Source organism: Heterodontus francisci, chromosome 27 (genome assembly GCF_036365525.1).
Source record: "Heterodontus francisci isolate sHetFra1 chromosome 27, sHetFra1.hap1, whole genome shotgun sequence".
Classification (NCBI taxonomy): domain Eukaryota; kingdom Metazoa; phylum Chordata; class Chondrichthyes; order Heterodontiformes; family Heterodontidae; genus Heterodontus; species Heterodontus francisci.
Genome location: NC_090397.1, coordinates 67,255,560 through 67,279,454, shown reverse-complemented (window position 1 = coordinate 67,279,454; position 23,895 = coordinate 67,255,560). Strand labels below are relative to the sequence as shown.

The following is a 23,895-nucleotide window of genomic DNA, read 5'->3' as shown; positions in this document are numbered from 1 at the left end:
AACGGTCTCCACCCACCAGCCTGACTGCCTCTGGGAATATCCCCTTCTGGCGTAAACATGTCGAGCTTCCCTCCCAATGTTATCCACTGCCATTTTGCCGCCCCTCCCACCTCCCAGCCCATTACCACTGCTTTGGCAAAATTCCATCCACAGTGTCACATCATGTTCAACACACAATACACATTCAGTATTGCTGAATATATTTTGCGGCCATTGCTTTTCCCAAAAAGGTAATGATCTGTGGATAAACAGCAGTAATCCATTCGCCCGTTGTGTTCAGCCCTAAAGCAGGTCCTAACTCTAGTCTCCCATGAGAGAATTTTGAGCCACTAACTAGGGAAGAGTAGCTGAGATGGTTTCCTCTCGCCTTCCTCTCGGTTTTTATCTTTGGAATACCTTCTCCTGCAGTCCAGGCCAAAAATATCCACCTACCCTTTACAATAGCAGGTGAGGTCACTCACACTCATCAGATGGAAGTAATCCCACAGGATATCATCTCAGTATTGAGAGCTAACACTCCAGTCTCTGCTCACCTGGGCTGTTTGGAGTTGGGCCCAAACTCAACCCTTCTGTCTCTGAGGCAAGAATACTAGCACTGAGCCAGTCGTCACTTAGTAAAACAGCAGTAATATGCAGAAATAATTAGGAATGGATCATGAAAAGCTGAGAAAGTCCGACTAAATGTAAAGGAAAGAACACCTCAAATTGAGATTTGCAAATCTGTGCTGTTCGTTTTTCCCCGAGTTGCTTGTCATCATCCTTTTCTTCTTCTGCATAGTTCCACATCATCGAACAGGTGTATTTTTTTTAACAGCTAGGTTTTACAGCACGGGGTCATTATTATTCCATTCAATCCTCGTTTCTGACCATTAGACTCCCTCTTCACAGCCCACTGTCACTGCCATTGTCTACTGTACTCTCTTCTCAGGCATTTCCCCTACCTTCAGAACTGTTTGCATCACCTGCCCTTTTAAAAGCCCAGTTTCAGCAGCTCCACCTTTCCCCCCTACCGGTCTAATTTTAACCTCCTTTTCTCTTTATGGTCCTCAAATTATTATTGCCCAAACCCTGTGCCCATCTCTCTCTGTTTGAATCTCTACAGGCAGGGCTTTGTCCTGCACATAGATTCAAGACCACCTTAGCCAGTGCTACCAATGATATCCTGTGTGACTGCGACCCCAGCATGTTATCATAGAATCATGGAATGGCTACAGCGCAGAAGGAGGCCATTCAACCTGTCAAGACCATGCTGGTTCTCTGCAAGAGCAATTTAGCTAGTCCCACTCCCTGCCCTTTCTCCATAGCACTACAAATTTTTTTCCTTTCTGGTCTTTATCCATTTCCCTTTTGAAAGCCACAATTAAATCTGCTTCCACCACACTCTCAGGTAATGAATTCCAGATCGTAACCACTCGCTGTGTAAAAAAGATTTTCCTCATGTCGCCTTTGGTTCTTTTGCCAACCACTTTAAATCAATGTCCTCTGGTTCTCGACCCTTCTGCCAATGGGAACAGTTTCTCTCTATCTACTCTGTCTGGACCCCTCGTGATTTTGAACACCTCTTTTATTCCTTCACATTCTTCTCAAAATCTCTGCGGCCTTTGTTAGGGTCAAGCACTCGAGCCTCCTGCACTGCTTCTGTCCTTTCTCCACCTCCAGGGCAGTGGCCTTTCATAGAGTCATAGAGTTACACAGCACAGAAACAGGCCCTTCGGCCCATTGTGTCTATGCCGGCCATCCAGCACCCAACTATTCTAATCCCATATTCCTGCACTTGGCCCATAGCCTTGTATGCTATGGCATTTCAAGTGCTCATCTAAATACTTTTTAAATGTTGTGAGGCTTCCTGCCTCCACCACCTCTTCAGGTAGTGTTCTCCAGATTCCAACCACCCACTGGGTGAAAAAGATTTTCCTCAAATCCCCTCTAAACCTTCTGCTCCTCACCCTACATCTATGCCCCCTGGTTCTTGACCCCTCCGCTAAGGGAAAAAGTTTCTTCCTATCTAACCTAGCAATGCCCCTCATAATTTTGTATACCTCAATCATGTCCGCCCTCAGCCTTCTCTGCTCCAAGGAAAACAACCCTAGCCTTTTCAGTCTCTCTTCAGAGCTGAAATGCTCCAGCCCAGGCAACATCCTGGTGAATCTCCTCTGCACCCTCTCCAGTACATCCGTCCTATAGTGTGGTGGCCAGAACTGTACACAGTACTCCAGCTGTGGCCTAACTAGCGTTTTATACAGCTCCATCATAACCTCTTTGCTCTTATATTCTATGCCTCGTCTAATAAAGGCAAGTATCCCATATGCCTTCCTAACCACCTTATCTACCTGTGCTGTTGCCTTCAGTGATCTATGGACAAATACACCAAGGTCCCTCTGACCTTCTGTACTTCATAGGGTCCTACCATCCATTGTATGTTCCCTTGCCTTGTTAGTCCTCACAAAATGCATTACCTCACACTTCTCAGGATTAAATTCCATTTGTCACTGCTCTGCCCATCTTACCAGCCCATCTATATCTCCCTGAAATCTAAGGATTTCCCCCTCACTATTTACAACACCACCAATTTTCATGGCATCTGCATGATCATACCTCCTATATTCACGTCGAAATCATTAATGTACACTACAAACAGCAAGGGTCCCTGCACTGATCCCTATGGTACACCACTGGTCACAAGCTTCCAATCGCAAAAACAGCCCTCGACCATTACCCTCTGCTTCCTGCCACTAAGCCAATTTTGGATCCAATTTGCCAAATTGCCCTGGATCACATGGGCTCTTATCTTCTTATCCAATCTCCCATGCAGGACCTTATCAAAAGCCTTACTGAAGTCCATGTAGACTACATCAACTGCTTTACCCTCATCAACACATCTAGTCACCGCCTCGAAAAATTCAATCAAGTTAGTTAGACACGATTTCCCCCTGACAAAGCCATGCTGATTATCCCTGATTAATCCCTGCCTCTCCAAGTGGATATTAATCCTGTCCCTCAGAATTTTTTCCAATAGTTTCCCAACCACTGATGTTAGATTCACTGGCCTGTAATTACCTGGTTTATCCAAGCTACCCTTCTTGAATAATGGTATCACATTCGCTGTCCTCCAGTCCTCTGGCACCTCTCCTGTGGCCAGAGAGGATTTGAAAATTTGTGTCAAAGCCCCTGCTATCTCTTCCCTTGCCTCACATAACAGCCTGGGATGCATCTCATTTGGGCCTGAGGATTTATCCACTTTTAAGCCTGCTAAAACTGCTAATACTTCCTCCCTTTCAATGCTAATAGGTTCAAGTATATCACAAACCCCCTCCCTGATCTCTACACCTACATCGTCCTTCTCCATAGTGAACAAAGATGAAAAGTAATAATTTAAAACCTCACCTATGTCCTCTGGCTTCACACAAAGATTGCCACTTTGGTCCCTAATGGGCCCTACTCTTTCCCTGGTTATCCTCTTACCCTTAATATACTTATAAAATGCCTTGGGATTTTCCTTTATCTTGCCTGCCAGTGCTTTTTTATGTCCCTTCTTCACTCTTCTAATTACTTTTTTAAGTGCCCTCCCTACACTTTCTACACTCCTCTTGGGCCTCCGCTGTTTTCTGCGCTCGGGATCTGCCGTAAGCCTCCTTTTCTTTCCTGATCCAATCCTCTATATCCCTTGACATCCAGGGTTCCCTGGGCCTTTTAGTCCTACCCTTCACCTTAATGGGTACATGCTGGCTCTGAACTCTCACAATTTCCTCTTTGAATGACTCCCACTGATGTGATGTAGACTTTCCTACAAGTAGCTGCTCCCAGTCCACTTTGGCCAGATTCTGTTTTATCATATTGAAATCGGCCTTCCCCCAATTCAGTACCTTTATTTCTGGTCCATCTTTGTCCTTTTCCATAACTACCTTAAATCTTAGATTTTTGGTCACTATCCCCGAAATGCTCCCCCACTGACACTTCTGCCACTTGACCGGCTTCAAACCCTAGGATTAGGTCCAGTACCATCCCTTCTCTTGTAGGACCTTCTACGTACTGGCTCAAAAAGCTCTCCTGTATGCATTTTAAGAATTCTGCCCCCTTTAAGCCTTTTGCACTAAGACTATCCCAGTTAATATTGGAGAAGTTGAAATTCCCTACTATTATTACCCTATTATTTTTACACCTCTCTGAGATTTGCCTACATATCTGCTCCTCTATCTCTCCCTGACTGTTTGGGGGCCTGTAGTACACACTCAGCCAAGTGATTGCCTCCTTTTTGTTTTTAAGTTCTACCCATATGGCCTCATTTGAGGAACCTTCTAAGATATCAATCCCTGCTTACTGCAGTAATTGACTCCTTGATCAACAGTGCAATGCCACCTCCTCTTTTTTTCCCCCTACCTATACCTATGCAGCCTGCATATCCCCTGCAATAGCCTCTCCTATGCTGCATAGTCATCTTCTGTGTGCCCCAAGGTTCCATCCTTTGCCCTTCCTGGTGCTCATCTACATGCTGCTTCTCTGCGGCATTCTACATAAGCTTTCCAGTGACAACAAGTTTTACCTTTCTGTCACCAACCTTGATTTCACAACTGCTGTTGTGCTGTCAGACAGACACTTGGATATCAAGTCATGGATAAGCCAAAGGTTTCTCCAGATCAACATTGCAAAGACTGGAATAAAAGCAGAAATGCTGGGCACAATCAGCAGGTCAGGCAGCATCCAGGGAGAGAGAAACAGCTAATGTTTCAGGTCGACAACCTTTCATCAGAACTGGAAGAAGTTAAGATGTTAGCAGTTTATAAGCAAACATACAGCCAGTGAAAAGGGCGTCGGGGGGAGGGGGGTGCAGTGGGTGGGATTAAGGGAGGAAAGAACCAAAGAAAGGAGAGGTCTGTGATAGAGTTGAGGGCAGAATGATTAAATAACAAAAGGGATGATGGTATTTGGATGGTGTTATGACTGATGTCAACCTGCTTGGTTCCCACCATAAACGTCTCAGTTTCATTTCCCATTTTCTGGTTGCTCACTTAGGGTGAACGTGATGGTGCACAGCCTTGGTGTCCTCTTTGACCCTGAGCTGACCTTCACTTGAATTCTATTCCATACAAGGTTCTACTCACCTTTTCATCTCTGCCCTCATTGACTCCTCAACTTCTGTTCCTCAATTCCAAAATCTTCATTCTTCTGCATGAATCCCTCTATGGTTTTCCAGTACCATATCTCTCAAGTCTACAGCCCAAATTTATTTATTTATTTATTGATACAGCACTGAAACAGGCCCTTCGGCCCACCGAGTCTGTGCCGACCAAGAACCACCCATTTATACTAACCCTACAGTAAACAGACTCGGTGGGCCGAAGGGCCTGTTTCAGTGCTGTATCAATAAATAAATAAATAAATTTGGGCTGTAGACTTGAGAGATATGGTACTGGAAAACCATAGAGGGATTCATGCAGAAGAATGAAGATTTTGGAATTGAGGAACAGAAGTTGAGGAGTCAATGAGGGCAGAGATGAAAAGGTGAGTAGAACCTTGTATGGAATAGAATTCAAGTGAAGGTCAGCTCAGGGTCAAAGAGGACACCAAGGCTGTGCACCATCACGTTCACCCCAGAATTGGCCTTTATAGCCACTCCAGGCGCTGCTTCACAAACCACTGACCACCTCCAGGCGCGTATCCATTGTCTCTCGAGATAAGGAGGCCCAAAAGAAGAAGAAACAGTAATCCCATATTCCCTACCTACACTAGGGGCAATTTACAATGGCCAATTTACCTATCAACCTGCAAGTCTTTTGGCAGTGGGAGGAAACTGGAGCACCCGACGAAAACCCACATGGTCACAGGGAGAACTTGCAAACTCCGCACAGGCAGTACCCAGAATTGAACCCGGGTTCCTGGAGCTGTGAGGCTGCGGTGCTAACCACTGCGCCACTGTGCTGCCCCTGGTCTCCTGCCTCTAACCTACTATTTGCCTCTCTTCTCTTTGTGCCATCATTGCTGGCAGAGCTTCCATCAGTTAGCACAGCCCTATAGCTTGGAATTGTCTTCCCAAACACCCCTGTCTTGCTGCATCACTCACTGCCTTCCAACATCTCCTCAAAGCCTACTGTTAGAGTTTGGACATTTTCCACACATTTTCCTTTTGTGTTTAGCTGAACTACAAAAGCAGGGCAATTCTTTTATGAACTGAAATGAGCACTGTTATGCTCTGCTCACTAACAACACTGTCATCCAGCTTTAATAATTAATCCTGATTTGTATTAAATTGCTTTCTAGAGAATACTAGAGATGCCCACCACCTATTGTCACCTCAGGAAATGGAAAACATGTGTTGAGACCACTGTGCACAGACAAAAATGTTTGTTCAGACTTATTTATGGATTAAATTAAATGAAGCAAAAAACACATAAGATGGTAAAAAAGTACAATCCTTATCCAACAGAACAGGATTAATACACAATTTCTAGGATTCTGCTTCTTATAGTCCCTCTCAGCACATCCTTGGTAACACAGTTTTTGATGATGATGATGGTTAATATTTACATACGATGATTCCTAATGGTGTTCCTATTCCATACTCTTTGCAAAAGTACAGTGAATAGAAGTCTTGAAAACATTGAGATGGTCCCTGGATCACACATCTGTTCAGGATGATCAACTGTGATTGATCAAAGCAACGATATTGACCTACCCTGTGACATTAATCTCAAATCACTTTTCATCCTGGATCATCATTTGCTTAGCAATGCAAGAACACATTGTGAGAGGCATCCACCAGTTAATTTACTGATGCTGGAATCCTGTTTTTTCCTGCCATTATTTGACATAGCAGTTACAAATAACACTTTCACCTTTGTAGAATTGGCACATAATGTACCCTATTCCTTTGAACAGCCTGTAAACTATTCCCAGACCAATGCTTACCAGGAACTCTGAAACAGAAAAGAGTGGCAAAATGACAAGAACACCATCCCCCTCCAGCACCTCTGCTTCGCCATCTAGCTGTGTGCGACTGCACTCGCCTGGTTCAATTCTTATCTATCCTGTCGTAGCCAGAGAATCACCTGTAATAGCTTCTCTTCTTGCTCCCGCACTGTTACCTCTGGTGTCACCCAGAGATCTATCCTTGGGCTCCTCATAATTCTCATCTACATGCTGCCCCTTGGTGACATTATTCGAAAACATATCGGCAGTTTCTACATGTATGCCGACTACACCCAGCTCTATTTCACCACCACTTCTCTTAACCCATCATCTGTCTCCAAATTATCAGACTGATTGTCTGACATCCAGTACTGGAAAAGCAGAAATTTCCTCCAATTAAATATCATGGAGACAGAAGCCATTGTCTTCGGTTCCCGTCACAAACTCCGTTATCTTAGCAACAACTCCATCCCTCTCCCTGGCAACTGTCTGAGGCTCAACCAGACTGTCCACAACATTAATGTTATATTTGACCTCATGATGAACTTCTGATCACTCGCCATCACTAAAACAACCTATTTGCACCTCCATAACATTGCCTGTCTTTGACCTTTCCTCAGCTTATCTGCTGCTGAAACCCTCAGCTATGCCTTTGTTACCTCTAGACTTGATTATTCCAACACACTCCTGGCTGATCTCCCACATTCTACCCTCTGCAAACTTAAGGTCATCCAAAACTCTGTTGCCCATGTCCTAACTTTCACCACGTCCCTTGTGCTTGCTGACCTACATTGGATCCCAGTCAAGCAATGCTGATTTTAAAATTCTCATTCTTATTTTCAAATCCCTCCACGGCCTCACCCCTCCCTATCTCTGGAACCTCCTCCAGTCTATACAACCCCCACTAGATCTCTGCACTCTGCTAATCTCTGTCTCTTGAGCATCCCTGATTTTAATCACTCCACCATTGGCGGCTGTGTCTTCAGCTGCCTAGGCTCTAAATTCTGGAATTTCCTCCCTAAACCCGTTTGCCTCTCTACCTCTCTTTCCTCCTTTAAGACGCTCCTAAAAACCTACCTCTTTGAATAAGATTTTGGTCATCTGCTGTAACATCTCCTTCTGTGGCTTGGTGTCAAATTTTGTTCCACTATGTTCCTAAAAGGTGCCTTGGGATGTTTAATTACATTAAAGGTGCAATATTAATGCATAGTGTTGTTTGTCGCTGTTCATGTGCTTGGTAAATAACCGCCTCCCCAACGCGTCAATTTGAGATATTTTGCTATGTTGTTGTTGATAAAGAAAAATGAAGGGAAGTTCCACACGCTTGTAAGACTTAGTGAGAATCAGTTAGAGTAGGTTGTGGTGTGGAAAGTCTGAATGCAGATTGCTTCCACAGCTGAATATTCAATCATATTAAATCTGGGGCTGATACTGAACTCTATTCATTTTTTAAATATTTTAATGTATTTTTGTATTATGATTTCTGGGTAAGATTAAAGTACTGTATTATCACATCACAGAATCAATGAGTAAAACAATTTTCATGTCTCATCAGATGCTTAGATAACATACTGAATAAAAGACTCATTCTTTATGAGACTCAAACCATTTGTGAGCCTCTAATATGAACAGACACATGTGAGAAGCAATGAATCTGTTATCTTCTTTAGCATACTGGTGTTGTGACATTTAACACAGAGATGCTATCACCTAAATAATATCACAGCTCCTCCCCCATCAAGAAGTATGACAATAGTGAATAATTAGCTCAGTAAGATCTGTCAGTTTTCAAACATCTAAATTGTTCACTTTGATGTATAACTTGGTCAGAATATAACCTATAATAATTCAAATATCTGTTGAATCTCAATCTGTCCCTTCCTGTCACTTTATCATCTTTTGTGATGAGATCCTTCTGACAGCGATTTGCACAATTTGTGCATGTAGTTAAATCAATTACTGTTATCAGGTGCATGTAAAGGGGAGGTCCTGTTCAATGCAATAGTTTGGAAATGACTAGAAAATGACTTATAACCAGAGGGAAATTTTCTTCTGTACCCTACGTGCAGTGAAATTGTAAACCCTATTCTCATAAACATATTTAGGATCTCGTTACTCTAGTGCACAGAGGAACATTTTTTATTTATTCACTCATGGGATATGGGCACTGCTGGCAAGGACAGCATTTATTGCCCATCCCTAATGGTCCTTGAGAAGGTGGTGGTCAACATAAGAACATAAGAAATAGGAGCAGGTGTAGGCCATTTGGCCCCTCAAGCCTGCCCCGCCATCCAATACGTTCATGGCTGATCGGCCCCAGACCTCAACTCCTCTTTCGTGCCAGCTCCCCATAGTCCTCAACTCCCCGATTTTTCAAAAATCTATCTACCTCCTCTTTAAATACTTTCAGTGATCTAGCCTCCACAACTCTCTGCGGTAGAGAATTCCAGACATTCACTACCCTCAGAGAAGAAATTCCTTCGCCTCTCAGTTTTAAATGAGTGTCCCCTTATTCTGTAACTATTCTGAGCTGTCCTCTTGAATCACTGCAGTCCATGTGGTGAACATAGACCCACGGTGCTGGTCGGTAGGTAACCTTTCCCAGATTTACTTAAGACTTTTCTACAATTTACTTGGACAAAAATAATGAGATTTTCTGCAGCTGATGCTGAAACAAATCTCAATTAATGTGGCTTGTATAAACTTGGCTTGTATCCCCTTGAGTTTAGGAGGTTGAAGGGGTTTCTTATCGAAATACTTACAATGATAGAGGGATTCGCGAGGGTTTCATTAGAGAAACTATTGCCTCTGGTGGAGAAATCCAGAACAAGAGGGCATAAATCTTAAAACTGGAGCAAGGCCAAGCCAGAGTGAAAGGATAGTGGACAAAGGATAGTGGAAATCTGTAATCCACTCCCCAAAAGGCTATGGATGCTGTGAATTTTAAAGATTGAGATTGATAGATTTATGTTAGGTAAGGGTAAAGGCAGGAAAATGGACTTGGGGTACAGGCCAGCCATGATCTAATTGAATGGTGGAACAAGCCCGAGGGGCTGAATGGCCTCCTCATGTTCCTATGCTTTCTATCCCTGAAGAGGGAAGGTAGCAGGTTCAGCTGGAGCTTTACTGAAATGCACGTGCCAACTGAAAAGGTTGGTGTTATCACTGACATGCGGAACCAACTTTGGTAACACTCCTGCCTTTCAGTTAGAAGGTAGCAAGTTCAAGGCCCATTCCAGGACTTCAGAGTATAATCTCCCATGGAGGACATCACCACATGTCAGGATAGCTACTGCACTAAAATGGATAGACCCATAAGGTTCTGCCGATATGAATGCAATAGAAACAGATAAAGCCAACAGTGGTTTTCACATAGTTGATGCATTTAGCTTGATGCTAACAAGTAGATTTATTTTAAATGGGTTAACAGCTGCACAAAGATGCATAAAGTAAATGCAGTATAAGTTTTATTTCTGATTTCCAGCAATTGCAGTATTTTGCTTTTGTGATGGTATTTTTTCAAACTGAGTTCTATCTCCAAATTAGACAATGGAGCTTGGGAGGCATAGACAAAAGGTATTTTTTTTTAATAAGATTTGAGATAAAGGGAACTGGAATATTTAATAGAAATAAGGCTTAAAAATGGAACAAAAAGTGGTCGCAAGAGTGAGCAAAACAGTCTGCTTTTCGATTAAAAAAAAAAATTACCACTTATTTTAAGTACTTAGCAGAGAGAAATGAAAAAAAATGCGAAGGCTGGAATTCTGAATTAAAAACATAAAATTATCTGAATGAGAAGCCCACTATGTTATCAAATTTTTATAAGGATGCTTCTACGTATCACAACTTCAGTCCTTATCTTCCAATAGCTATGGTAGCTCATTCATTATCTTAATTAGAAAACCAAACTGTTTAACAGGTTAGTCAGCATTTGTAAGAGAAAAAAAAGACGTTATTGATGTTTCAGTGGGTAGCTATCATCAGACTGCCTTCAGAAAGATACGTTTAATCTACTGTGTCAACATCACCACTGAGAGTTGAAAACATAAAAATTGGCATAAAAATTGAGAAATGTCTCAAGGCACTTCATGAAGAAACCAAACATTAAGCCCAAGAAGAAGAAATGAGACAGTCAAAAAAAAAGGATTTTAAGCAGGATCTTAAATCAGGGGAGATAGAGAGGTGGAGCAGTTTCGGGAGGGAATTCCAAACTGGGACTGAGGCAGCTGAAAGCATGGCCACTAATGATGAGGCAAAGGATAAGAGTCAGTTAAAAGGATAGTTTGGGGAGGTTGTAGGATTGGAGGAGATTATAGAGACAACGAGGGGCAAGATCAGAGAAAAATTTAAAGACAAGGTTGAGAATTTTAAATCTGAAGCTTTGTTGGATTGGAAGCCAATGAAGACAAGAGCAATTAGCATGGGATTTGGTGCAGGATAGGAAGTGGGCAACAGAATTTTGGATGAGCTGAAGTTTTCAGAGGGTATAGGATGGAACACCAGCAAGGGGAGCTTTGGAGTAAGACCCTGAAGGCGACAAGGCTAGTATGAAGGTTTCAGTGTCAGATGGGCTGAGGTAGGGGCAGAGGTGATGATTGGAAGCAGCCAGTCTTTGTGATGGAGAGGATATGAGGTTGGAAACTCCGCTTGTGATCAAACAGGATGCTGTGGTAGTGAACTGTGTGCTTCAGTCTGAGAATGTGGCTGGGGAGGAGAATAGATTCACTGGTGAGGGAGCAGAGGTTCGGGGTGGGGGGGGAGGGGTGGTGGTGGTGGTTGTGGGGTGGAGGGGGGGGTGGTGGCGGTGCTGAAGACAATGGCTTTTTGTCTTTCCATTTTTTAGCTCATGGAAGTTAAAACTCATCCAAGCCTAGATGTCAGATGAGCAGTCAGACAACACAGATAAGAATGAAATGTAGTGCTGTTATAAAATAGCAATGATCTCAAAAGTCATACTCATATTAAAAGGTATCACAAATACTGCAACAACCTAAAAAGTACCACATGATCAAGGGACAATATTTTGAATGTTTGTGATAAATGATCTCATTGAGAAAGCTATGTTATCAAACTTTTATCAGGATGCTGATATGTATCACAACTTCAGTCCTTATCGTCAAGTAGCTATGGTAACCTATATTAATTATCTTCATTAGAATGCCAAACTGTTTAACAGCTGGGTGAAGAAATATGACAGAGAGGGGGGTTTAAAATTAAGGGGTGGAATACTTGACCTGATGGCACTAAGTTCCTTCTTCTGCTGTTTTAACAAAGATTAACCTGTTATTTGTAAAGCACTTAATGCCTTGCTGAAATGCTCAGAGGCATAAATTACTGATGAATTGTCGTAATCGTACATACACTGATATCCCATTGCATATTTTCAAGTCCAAAAAGAGAGAGAGACACATCCTGGAAACTCAGTTAGCCCCTCTAGTTTATGTAACCTACTGGAACTATTGAGGTTTATCAAGTTTGTAAGTCATCGATGCAAAGGAATCTTATTTGTCATGAACATTTTAACATGGGTAAAAGACTAACATGATGTGATGCAAAACATAACATAGTCAATGCTTAAACTGCAATCGATAAAATTGATTGCATTTTCTAGGAAAACATGTCAATAAATCCAGCACGGGACAAACATCACCTATTTTTTCAGAATGGTTTGACCTCTTGAAACTAAGTAATGTATTTCTATGTTCAAGAGTCCATGTCAGATTTCACACTGCTGTGATTTGAATACATTGGACCTAGCAAATCTCATGAGGAGAATAAACTATTTGGGAAAACAACTGTCGGGCTGATTAACTTTCTGACCTTTAATCATGCAGAAGCTTTGAAGATGGGAAGGTGACAATACATGACCAATTATTCTATTCAGTGAATTGATTTATATAGGAGCGCATTATAGAATACAGTTCTACTACAGATTGGGACAGAAAAATTAAAGACTTTTTACCTTCCAATTTGCTCCCCTCCTGTACTGCAGGTCTTGACTCCAGCTAGGATCTGGTTCCACTGTTGTTCACTTCGTCCATTTGCCCATTCTTCAGGTGTGCGTGGGTAGATAGTTAAAATCAGCAGGCTGTTTCATAATGGGGGGTGTCGCAGGTGAGCTTGATCCTGTCTTCAGCCAATGTCCAAATTAGGGCACATTTCAGTAGGAAGCAGTCAGGAGAGCCTGAATGAATTTTCCCTGAGATGCTGTGGTCAGGTACCCCTCTCGTAAGGTCACCTTGCTCACCATACCTGACAGTGTAGAATTGAAGCCATATCATAGACTATCAAAAACTAGATCCACAACTCTGCTTTTTATGTGTAAGCATTGGGATCTGGCTCACAGATGATCATCTCCCAGAAACTAACAGCAGTATAAATGCTTGTTTTTGTTGGCCTGGAGCCTGGATTCTGCAAAGCCTGCCACACTTTACCTATAAGATTCTTGTTGCTCCTTCAATTTCAGCTTCTTGCGCATCTTGCGATTTTAATCGCTCCACCATTGGCGGCCATACAATCATCTGCCTGGGCCCTAAGCTCTGGAATTTCCTCCATAACCCTCTCTGCCTCTCCTCCTTTAAGAGGCATCTAAAAACCTACCATTTTGACCAAGCTTTTGGTCACCTGTCCTAAGATCCCCTTTTTTGGCTCGGTCTCAAACGTTGTTTGATAACTTTCCTGTGAAACACCTTGGGATATCTTACTACTTTAAAGGTGCTATATAAATACAAGTTGTTTCTTTGAATTCCCAACTAGGAGTTTGTTAGGGGAAGTTCACTTAAGGGGAGTCCTTTTCTCTAGGGCACTACTCATTCAGGAACTTTGTAGCAGTGAAGGAAATTTTGGCCAGTGACTACATGATTAAAAACCCAATATCTAATCCATACCCCATCCCATCCAAGGTGGTGGGGCACTAGAATGATGTTCAGGTATAATTACAGAGGGTGCAGAAAAGATTTATGAGCATGGCTCCAGGGTTGAGGGACTACAGTTACATGGATAGATTGGAAAAGCTGGGGGTGTGCTCCTCGGAGAAGACAAGGTGGAGAGGAGATTTAATAGAGGTGTTCAAAATCATGAGGGATCTGGACAGAGCAGATAGAGAGAAACTGTTCCCATTGGCGGAAGGGTTGAGAACCAGAGGACACCAATTCAAGGTGAATGGCAAAAAAACCAAAGGCGACATGAGTAAAAACTTTATTCCACAGCAAGGTTCTGGAATGCAATGCCTGAGAGTGTGGTGGAGGCAGATTCAATTGTGGCTTTCAAAAGAGTGTTGGATAATCATCCGATGAGAAAAAAATTGCAGGGCTATGGGGAAAGGGCAGGGGAGTGGGACTTGCAGATAGTCAGCATGGACATGACCAGCTGAATGGCCTCCTTCTGGGCTGTAACCATTCTATGATTCTATGATAATTAGGGCTGCCACTTGAAGAGCAGTACCATGCTATTTGTCTTACACTCTCAAAAAATTGAAACCATCAAGATAAAAACCATATATATATATTTTTTGTGTTTATTTTATTCTATTTCATCTTAGTTTGTTCAGTTTGCTTACCCACCGTTTTTTTTCATGTTTGTACTTGCGGCTGTTCAATTTCAGTCCATTAACACCTTATCTGTACTAATGCTTTGTCTTTCAACACACCATTAACATATTGTTTGCCTTTGCTCCACGACCTTCTGGTCAGCTATTCTGTGACCTTGTCCTGTTTACACCTTCTCCTTTGTTATCTCTTGCCCCACCCCCACTTTACTTGCTTGTAACCTTTTACATTTCTAATATTTGCAAGTTCTGAAGAAGGGTCACTGACCTGAAACGTTAACTCTGCTTCTCTCTCCACAGATGCTGCCAGACCTGCTGAGTATTTCCAGCATTTCTTGTTTTTATTTCAGATTTCTAGCATCCGCAGTATTTTGCTTTTATTAAGATGAAACCACATTGAGTTCCATTTGCCTGCTGACTTTTGATCTACCTTGCTGAGTAAAGAGATTATGAGAGACATTCCTAATACTTTAACAAGACAAAAACACAGCTATCTCGTTTGCATAATAGATCAATGTGTTTCTGACACCTTTAATGTGCTTTATTGTTCTGTTCGACTGCATTGAATAGCGATGAATGGGTAATTATTAATGTAGCAGTGATGGGCAGACACTTTTACTATCAGTTAGGTTTTTCCAGAATTAATTGACATTAGTTTGAGTCATTTGTTAGGCTTTTCCACTTGCCAATTCCTGTGCTGTTTCGCCTACATTGATCAAACAAATCAAATTCCTTTCTGATAAAAGGTCATTGATCTGAAATGTTAACTCGGTTTCTCTCTCCACAGATGCTGCCTGACCTGCTTTTTTAAAAATTCATTCATGACATGTGAGCATTGCCGGTAAGGTCGGCATTTATTGCCCATTTCCTAATTGCCCCTGAGAAAGTGGTGCCGAGTTTCTTTCTTGAATTCTTGAGTGGGTTTGCGAGGCCATTTCAGACAGCAGTTAAGAGTCAACCACATTAACGTGGGTCTGGAGTCACATATAGGCCAGACCAGGCAAGGATGGTAGATTTCCTTCCCTAAAGGACATTCATGAATCAGATGCGTTGTTACAACAATCCAGTAGTTTCATGGGTGCCATTACTGATACTAGGTTTTAGTCCAGATTTATTTAATTAAATTTAAATTTCCTAGCTGCCATTGTGGCATTGGAACTCATGTCTCTGGTTTACTTATCTGGTAAAGTAACAGTTATGAGTTTTTCTAGCATTTTTTTTTATTTGGAAATCAAATTCTGTACTTATTATACAGGATTCTGGGATTATCCTTAACCAGTGTTTGGGAATTGTATCATAATCCTGTTGGTTTGTCAATAAGACTAAAAGAGCAATGGCTTTATCTATGATGTACAAAAGGGCTCTTACCCCCTGTAATCAGGGTCACTGAATTTACAACGATAGCTAAACTAAGTTTTGGTTTTGTTGCACGAGATTCTGCAGAACTTAAAATAAGCACTTGAAAATACTGTATCAACAGTCTCAGCTATATTATATTCCCATTTTCCCTTTCCCAGTACAATAAACAGAAAATAAAATGGTCTATGTTCGTTTCTACAGCTTATTTACATGGAACAAAGGAACTAGAAAATCCAGTTGTTTGAGCAGGTAATATAAAAGTGATACCATCCAAATGTATGTCCAGCAGCTTCAAGTTAGTAATTCACCTTTTTTTTTAGTAATTTTAACAAAACTAGAGGATGCATATAAAATTAACAGGCCTCAAGAAATATTTGAGATGAGAAGGATTCTTTCTCCCTAGAGTCCTATATATGTGGAAATGATACAATTGAAAAGTGGAAAATTAAGGGGCCCACAAACTGGGCACATACCTGAATTCTGATATGATTCTTGCCTTGCAAAGTTCTACATCTGGAATAACTCCTACACCTGGAGTGTTAAAGTCTAAAATGTACCCCATAGTTTGAGCCTGAGCACCCCTATAATACTTTGTAATAGAAATTCAATTTCAATTATTCAATCATTATAAATGAATGGTTCTAATAATATCTTGTACATTACCTCGCAAAAGCAGTGCGTCTATCGACTGAGCAGAGATGCAAGTGATCCTCGATAATATTGCAAAACAGTACATCTAATGTCCATTTCCTGTACATCACACTTCTTTGCCACAATCCATTTCTCACACTCAACTTTCAGTGGCACACTTCAATTAAACAGCTCCCCAAGAACATAAAGTGAGTTGTCTTGAGTTTCTTGACTATATAAGCTCATCCAGTGCTTATTTCATTGACTTCTGTGTGAACCCAGGGTTACTTAACAATAATTAGATGTTGTAACATTAGACAGTCGCACACCTTCGCTTTTCAGGGCTAATGTTCCTGGCCTTACATATCCTCTGACCACAGAGGAGTTGAAATATAAATGGTATGTAGGGCGCACGTTTTTGTCATACTTCCTATGTCGCACTTTACACAGTGCATATCTCCTAGAATCATAGAATATTACCACAGCAGGAGGCCATTCGGCCCATCGAGTCTTTGGGTGGGCAATCCAGTTACTCCCACTCCCAAACTCTTTCCCCAGATCCCTGCAATTTTTTCTCCTTCAAGTATTTATCTAATCCCCTTTTGAAGGCTACTATTGAATCTATACCAACCGCCCTATCAGGCAGTGCATTCCAAATCCTAACCACTCATTGTGTAAAAAAGTTTTTGCTCATGTTGCCTGCAGTTCTTTTGCCAATCACCTTAAATCTGTGCCCTTGGCTTATCGGCCCTTCAGCCATTGAAACAGTTTCTCCTTATTTACTCTATCTAAACCCTTGATGATTTTAAATACTTATATCCAGGTTTCTTGTTTTAACTTGACTTTAATATTGTATTTATAAAACACTAACAAATGGTGGCAGGTTCACATGAATCAAAAGCAAGGCAGGAGCTTAAAAAAATGACAATTGAGAACCTAAGAGCTTAGAAAAAGCAAAAATCCAAAGGCAAGGGAAAGTTGAAGTTAAACCAAATAAATTGCGTAAATTATGTTGTTGATTTAACCATCCACATGAATTTCCACCAGCTGAAATTCACCAATAAGGGTAACATTTGTAACATAAGAAATAACACAACTTTCTTATTGTTACTCATAGGGATTTCCATAGGGCTGGTAAACTGCTTTCCCGGAGAGGCTGAGTCCTGTGTCAGGAATACTAGGCTGGAGCTTCAACTATTAGGTTGGGTTCCCTGACCATTTGTTTCCTGCGCTTGATTTGTTGCTGCCCAAGTCAACTATGACAAATCCCTTCCCTCCTTATTTTCACACCAAAATACAATTTCAATATCCTTCCTGTCTAAGGTGAATGAACATTCACTGGATCCTCCAAGACTGGCTTATGTAAGCCCCATCCCCTTCCTGTCCGTCCAATGATGGAAAAGTCTGGTTCGGATAAAAGGTCACAGACCTGAAATGTTAACTCTGTTTTTCTCTCCACAGATGCTGCCAGGCCTGCTGAGCGTTTCCAGTATTTTCTGTTCTTATTATGGAAAAGTCTAGTTGTTTGTGAGGTAACCGTTTTTTATAAAGTAAAAAACTCCAGAAGAATTATGATCACAGACCTTCCCTTTGTTCTTTTTCCAGCCTTCCCCCTTTCACTTGCTTAAGACCTATTACATTTTAAGACCTATTAGCTCAATACATAGAGGATCCAACAAAGGAGGGTGCAGTGCTGGACCTAATTCTGGGGAATGAAGCCGGACAGGTGGTTGATGTGTTGGTTGGGGTGCATTTTGGTGATAGTGACCACACCATGGTACAATTTAAGCTTGTTATGGAGAAAGAAATAGACAAGTTGCAAAAGAAGGTTTTGGATTGGGGGAGAGCGAATTTTAGGAAAAGGCGGCAGGATCTGGCCAAGGTAGACTGGAAAGAGTTACTTGTTGGGAAATCTACAGAAGAGCAGTGGGGGGCATTCAAAAAAGAAATGGGGAGGGTACAGGCCCAACATGTTCCCGCTAGGGTAATAGGTAGGAGCAACAAGCCCAGAGAACCATGGATGACCAGAAACATTCAGGGTACGATGAGAAGGAAAAGAGAGGCTTTTAGCAAATACAAGGAGAGCAAATCAACGGAAGCATTAGTGGAGTACAGAAAGTGTAGGATGGAGCTTAAGGAAGCAATTAGGAGAGCAAAGAGGGGACATGAGAAAGCTCTGGCTGGTAAAAGTAGGGAAAATCCTAAGATATTCTATAAGTATATCAATGGGAAGAGGATAACCAGGGAAAGAGTAGGACCCATTAGGGACCAAGGGGGAAATTTGTGGGTGGAGCCAGAGGACATTGGTAGGGTGTTGAATGAATACTTCACATCTGTCTTCACCCAAGAGAATGAGGATGTTGATATGAAACTTGGAGAGAGGGACTGTAAAGTTCTTGAGCAAATTGTCATAGGGAGTGACAAGGTATTGGAGGTTTTGGAAGGCTTAAAAGTGGACAAATCTCCAGGTCCGGACAATTTGTGTCCCAGGATGCTGTGGGAGGCGAGGATGGAGATTGCAGGTGCTCTGACCCTAATTTTTAATTCCTCTCTGGCCACGGGGGAGGTGCCAAAGGACTGGAGAACAGCTAATGTGGTCCCACTATTTAAGAAAGGTTGCAGAAATAAGCCAGGGAACTACAGACCAGTGAGTCTCATGTCAGAGGTAGGGAAACTATTGGAGAAAATTCTGAAGGAGAGAATCTATCTCCACTTGGAGAGGCAAAATTTGATTAGGAATAGTCAGCATGGCTTTGTCAGAGGGAGGTCATGCCTAACAAATTTGATTGAATTTTTTGAGCATGTGACCAGGTGTGTAGATGAGGGTAGTGCAGTTGATGTAGTTTACATGGATTTCAGCAAAGCCTTTGACAAGGTCCCACATGGGAGACTTATCAAGAAAGCAAATGCACATGGGATACAAGGTAACTTGATAAGGTGGACTCAAAATTGGCTTAGCTGTAGGAGACAGAAAGTGATGACAGACGGCTGTTTTAGTGACTGGAAGCCAGTGTCCAGTGGCGTACCACAGGGATCTGTGCTGGGTCCCCTATTGTTTGTCATTTATATAAACGACATAGATGACTATGTGGGGCGTAGGATCAGTAAGTTCGCAGATGACACAAAGATTGGCCGAGTGGTTAACAGTGAGGTGGAGTGTCTTAGGTTACAGGAAGATATAGATGGGATGGTCAAATGGGCAGAAAAGTGGCAGATGGAATTTAATGCCGAAAAGTGTGAGGTGATACACTTTGGAAGGAGTAATGTGACACGGAAGTATTCAATGAATGGCCTGACACTGGGAAGTTCTGAGGAACAAAGGGACCTTGGTGTGTTTGTCCATAGATCTCTGAAGGCAGAAGGGCAGGTTAATAGGGTGGTGAAAAAGGCATATGGGACACTTGCCTTTATCAATCGAGGCATAGATTACAAAAGCAGGGAGGTCATGTTGGAGTTGTACAGAACTTTGGTAAGGCCACAGCTGGAGTACTGTGTGCAATTCTGGTCGCCACATTATAGGAAGGATGTGATTGCATTGGAGGGGGTGCAGAGACAATTCACCAGGATGTTGCCTGGGATGGAACATTAAAGCTATGAAGAGAGGTTGGATAGGCTTGGATTGTTTTCGCTGGAGCAGCGAAGACTGAGGGGTGACCTGATCGAGGTGTACAATATTATGAGGGGCATGGACAGGGTAGATAGGGAGCAGCTGTTCCACTTAGTTGAAGGCTCAGTTACGAGGGGTCACAAGTTTAAGGTGAGGGGCGGGAGGTTTAAGGGGGATTTGAGGAAGAACTTTTTTACCCAGAGGGTGGTGACGGTCTGGAATGCCCTGCCTGGGAGGGTGGTAGATGCGGGTTGCCTCACATCCTTTAAAAAGTACCTGGATGAGCACTTGGCACGTCATAACATTCAAGGCTATGGGCCAAGTGCTGGCAAATGGGATTAGGTAGACAGGTCAGGTGCTTTAATGCATCGGTGCAGACTTGATGGGCTGAAGGGCCTCTTCTGCACTGTATTATTCTGTGATTTCAAACTTTTCCCAGTTCTGTTGATAGGTCGTCGACCTGAAATGTTAACACTGTTTCTCTCTCCACAGATGCTGCCTACCTGTTGAGTATTTCCAACATTTTCTGTTTTTATTCTATATTGAAGGCTTGTTTGCAGCCTTACAGTGAAACACGCAGCTCTAATAACTTGAATCTTCCTGCTTATACCCCAACCCCCCCCCCCCAGGAGATTACTTGTGTGGTGGCCTTTAAAGGACAGGGCAAGTGAACACAGCCAAACGTCACACCCGTAATACAGACACCAGACTACCTATCAGCACGGCCACGAGAGACCTGTTAGTGCAAAGACCAACCTTCAGTGGAAAGAAAATGTTTAATCACTTATTATAAAACCATAAACTGTTGCAAAATGATTGCTATAGATAGAAAACCTCTTTGCCTCTTTTGATATTTTTGGTTAAACTGTAGAAATGGCCAGTCACCATCGTTTGATGTACTATTTGAAAATAGCCTCATTTGTGACTTATCTTACTTACACAATGGTGCAGGTATCCATTGGGATTTTTCTCAGGATTTCGGTATTCCATGAATGTCCTGTAGATGTCCTCATCCAGCTGCCAGTTGTACATGTTTCTCTCCTTATTGGGAATAACTCAAGGGTGCTCATTCTCAAACCAAACGTCATTCTGCATGAGAACACACTGCATTGTTGCAACAATTTCTCCACTTCTTGCAAATCAGACTTCAATCTAATTTTATCTCAGTCTCATTCAGTGTCAGCACTGTATTGCTTGATAATGAATGACTTCATAAATAATTAAAGGAGTGTTATTTTATTTTCCTGAATATAAAGCTAAACTTGAAAAGTGGGGGAGGGGAGGGCTGGGCTGAGGGGTAGTACATTTTTTTCCCTTGCTGCTTGCAAGGTGATTATTAATTAGTGTAAAAGTTGAAACGATGAAAATATAGAACTGCTACACCTGTATAATCAGTAAACTGTAGCTTAAGAAAATACTTGTTGAACCTTATTAAGTAAGGTTGAAATTCTGTCAAACAACAACACAGGCAAAAGTAAATTGGAGTGCTCAACATTAACACTTAAAAGACTACACTAGTATTTTTTTGGTGCCAAGTCATACTTGATGAAACTTTTATATCTATAGCTAATGATGTCGGAAATCTAGAGCAGGTCAGTCAAAATCTGAAAGACAGAAGATAAGCTCAGTGTTAAATTGGGCTCAGTAGTGCCCATCGTTTGGGCGCTATGGATGCTGTTCAGGGATCAAAATGGCATCTAATACGTACGCACACACCTCTGACACGAATCATGCAGGATGCCATCTTTGTGAGGGCAATAGCATGCAGGCTGCTAATGGCCACCGGAAGTAAGCAGCATGCAACACTAATTTGACGCTACTGTTACTATCTTAGAGCTCAACGCTCCAGCCAACGCCCTCTACAGGGTAGCATGAGTGGGAGGAAGAATGTTGTCATCCTGAGAGGGCAGCAGGTTTGTGCTCCCTGGTGCCATTCCCTGGGCAGCACTTCAGGAATTTTAGTAATCTGTTGGGGGGACTGCAAGCCCCTTTGAACACTGTTATCCACAGCCATGATGTCAACAGCCTGAGCTGGCATTACAGCAATCTGAGTTTCCATTGCAGCAGTTAGACATTGCATTGGCTATCAGACACTGTATCAAGGCTGGATCCACACATGTGCAAATGCAGTTGGCCACCATATCTATGCTAGAAAGTATGGACTCCAGCTCTGCACAAAGGCCTGTGCCAAGTTGGTGCTGGACTCCTCCATGCTCCTTAACATTGAACACAGGTTTTTTTGTCAGGCTTCCCAATGCACCAAGCATTTTGTTGTGCACGCTCATCAGCATTCTTCTGTAGGCTGTCTCACTGAAATCCTCAGCTGAGTCCCCTGCAGCAGAACCTATGTGCCACCTCCCCCTGTGGCGTGCTGGAACCTCAACTATCCTTGCCCCAGCCTTGTCTGCAGTGCACTCATATCTGCTGTCTAACCACGTGCAGATCTCGCCTCAAATTTATCCTCTAAGCGCAGTGTCAGTATCTAAACTGGTGGCAGCGAGTGACATCACTGTGTCTTCATCATCCTTCGCTTGGAATTCCTCCACTGCCTGACCGGCTAGCTCCTCTTAGGTATCTAAAAGGAAAAGGCACATGTTGGAGAAAGGGGAAAGTGAGACATGGGTGCTTACACCATCAGCAGCTTGTAAATCAGAAGAGATATGTGAATAGGGGAATTAGGTATGAAGATGCCATCATCTTTGATGGTTTCAGCCCTACTGCTGGCTATGGTCTCAGAAATGGCCAAGGTAATAATGGCCAGCAGTGTCTCCTTTGTGGGGGTTAGGACATGCAGGTAAACCTGTCCCCCTGTCCTGAAAGAGAGAGGAAAGTATGTCAGTGAGTGTGGTGCATTCTATTTGTGTGATGTGGCTGCATGGTTGAATATTTGGCAGTATGTGTCAGCTGTGATATATCGGTGTGAGGCTTGCAGCACTGGTAAGTGTGTGAGGCTGAGGTGAGGCTGTGAATATTGAATATTGATAGAGATTGTTGGTCAGTGAGTGACAGGAGTGTGGTGATTTGAGCAGTGGCTGAGGCTCGTGATGCAGTTGGTAGGATATGGCATTCACTGACCTTGACCACTCGTGTGAGGTCATTGAATTTCTTGCACACTTGGGGCTTGATTTCTGACATTGAACCCAGGACTATCTGTCCCCACTGCCCTTTGCCATTTTTTTGTGTTCTCATTCCCCATCTTCAAGGGGTTGATCACTTGCTGGGTTTTGTTGTTTTATAGGTACAGGGCACTCTCTGGTATCCCGCCCAAATGATCATTATTCACGCATGACCGTTGACAGTGAGTACTGATCGGTTATGTGATGGCAGACGACATCACAACTGAGTTTGTTTCTGCCCTGACCCCATCTTTACACATGTGTAATTCCAGCTGTGCTCACTAATTAACAGGAGACTGGGTTAATTGTTCAATTCTCTAACCCTGGAGAATTGAGGCCAATTGTCGCACCCATACCTATCAGCCATACAGGCCAGTCGATACTTGTCAGCCATGGGTCAGTTGGTAATACTTTCGTCTCTAAGTCAGAAGGTCATGGATTCACGTCCCATTCCAGGACTCGAGCACAAAAATCTAGGCTGACACTCCAGTGTAGTACTGAGGGAGTGCGGCTCTGTCAGAGATGCTGTGTTTTGGATGAAATGTTAAACTGAGGCACTGTCTGCTCTCTCAGATGGCACAAAAGATCCCATGATACTATTTTAAAGAAGGACAGGGGAGTTCTCCCCCGTGCCCTGGCCAATATTTACCCCTCAATCAGCATCACAAAAACAGATTTTCTGCTCATTATCACATTGCTGTTTTTGAGAGGTTGCTGTGTGCAAATTGGTTGCC

The 23,895-nt window shown here is 42.5% G+C and overlaps 1 long non-coding RNA gene across 1 annotated transcript in view; it reads right to left on the bottom strand.

Moving 5' to 3' along the window:
- The window catches only part of LOC137385041 (uncharacterized), a 56,056-nt gene extending 34,958 nt beyond the window's left edge, over nucleotides 1-21,098 (bottom strand). The window contains exon 1 of the long non-coding RNA XR_010977722.1: nucleotides 20,985-21,098. This is a non-coding gene — a long non-coding RNA (uncharacterized lncRNA). The remainder of the gene's footprint in view (nucleotides 1-20,984) is intronic.
- Nucleotides 21,099-23,895: the final 2,797 nt, after the last annotated feature.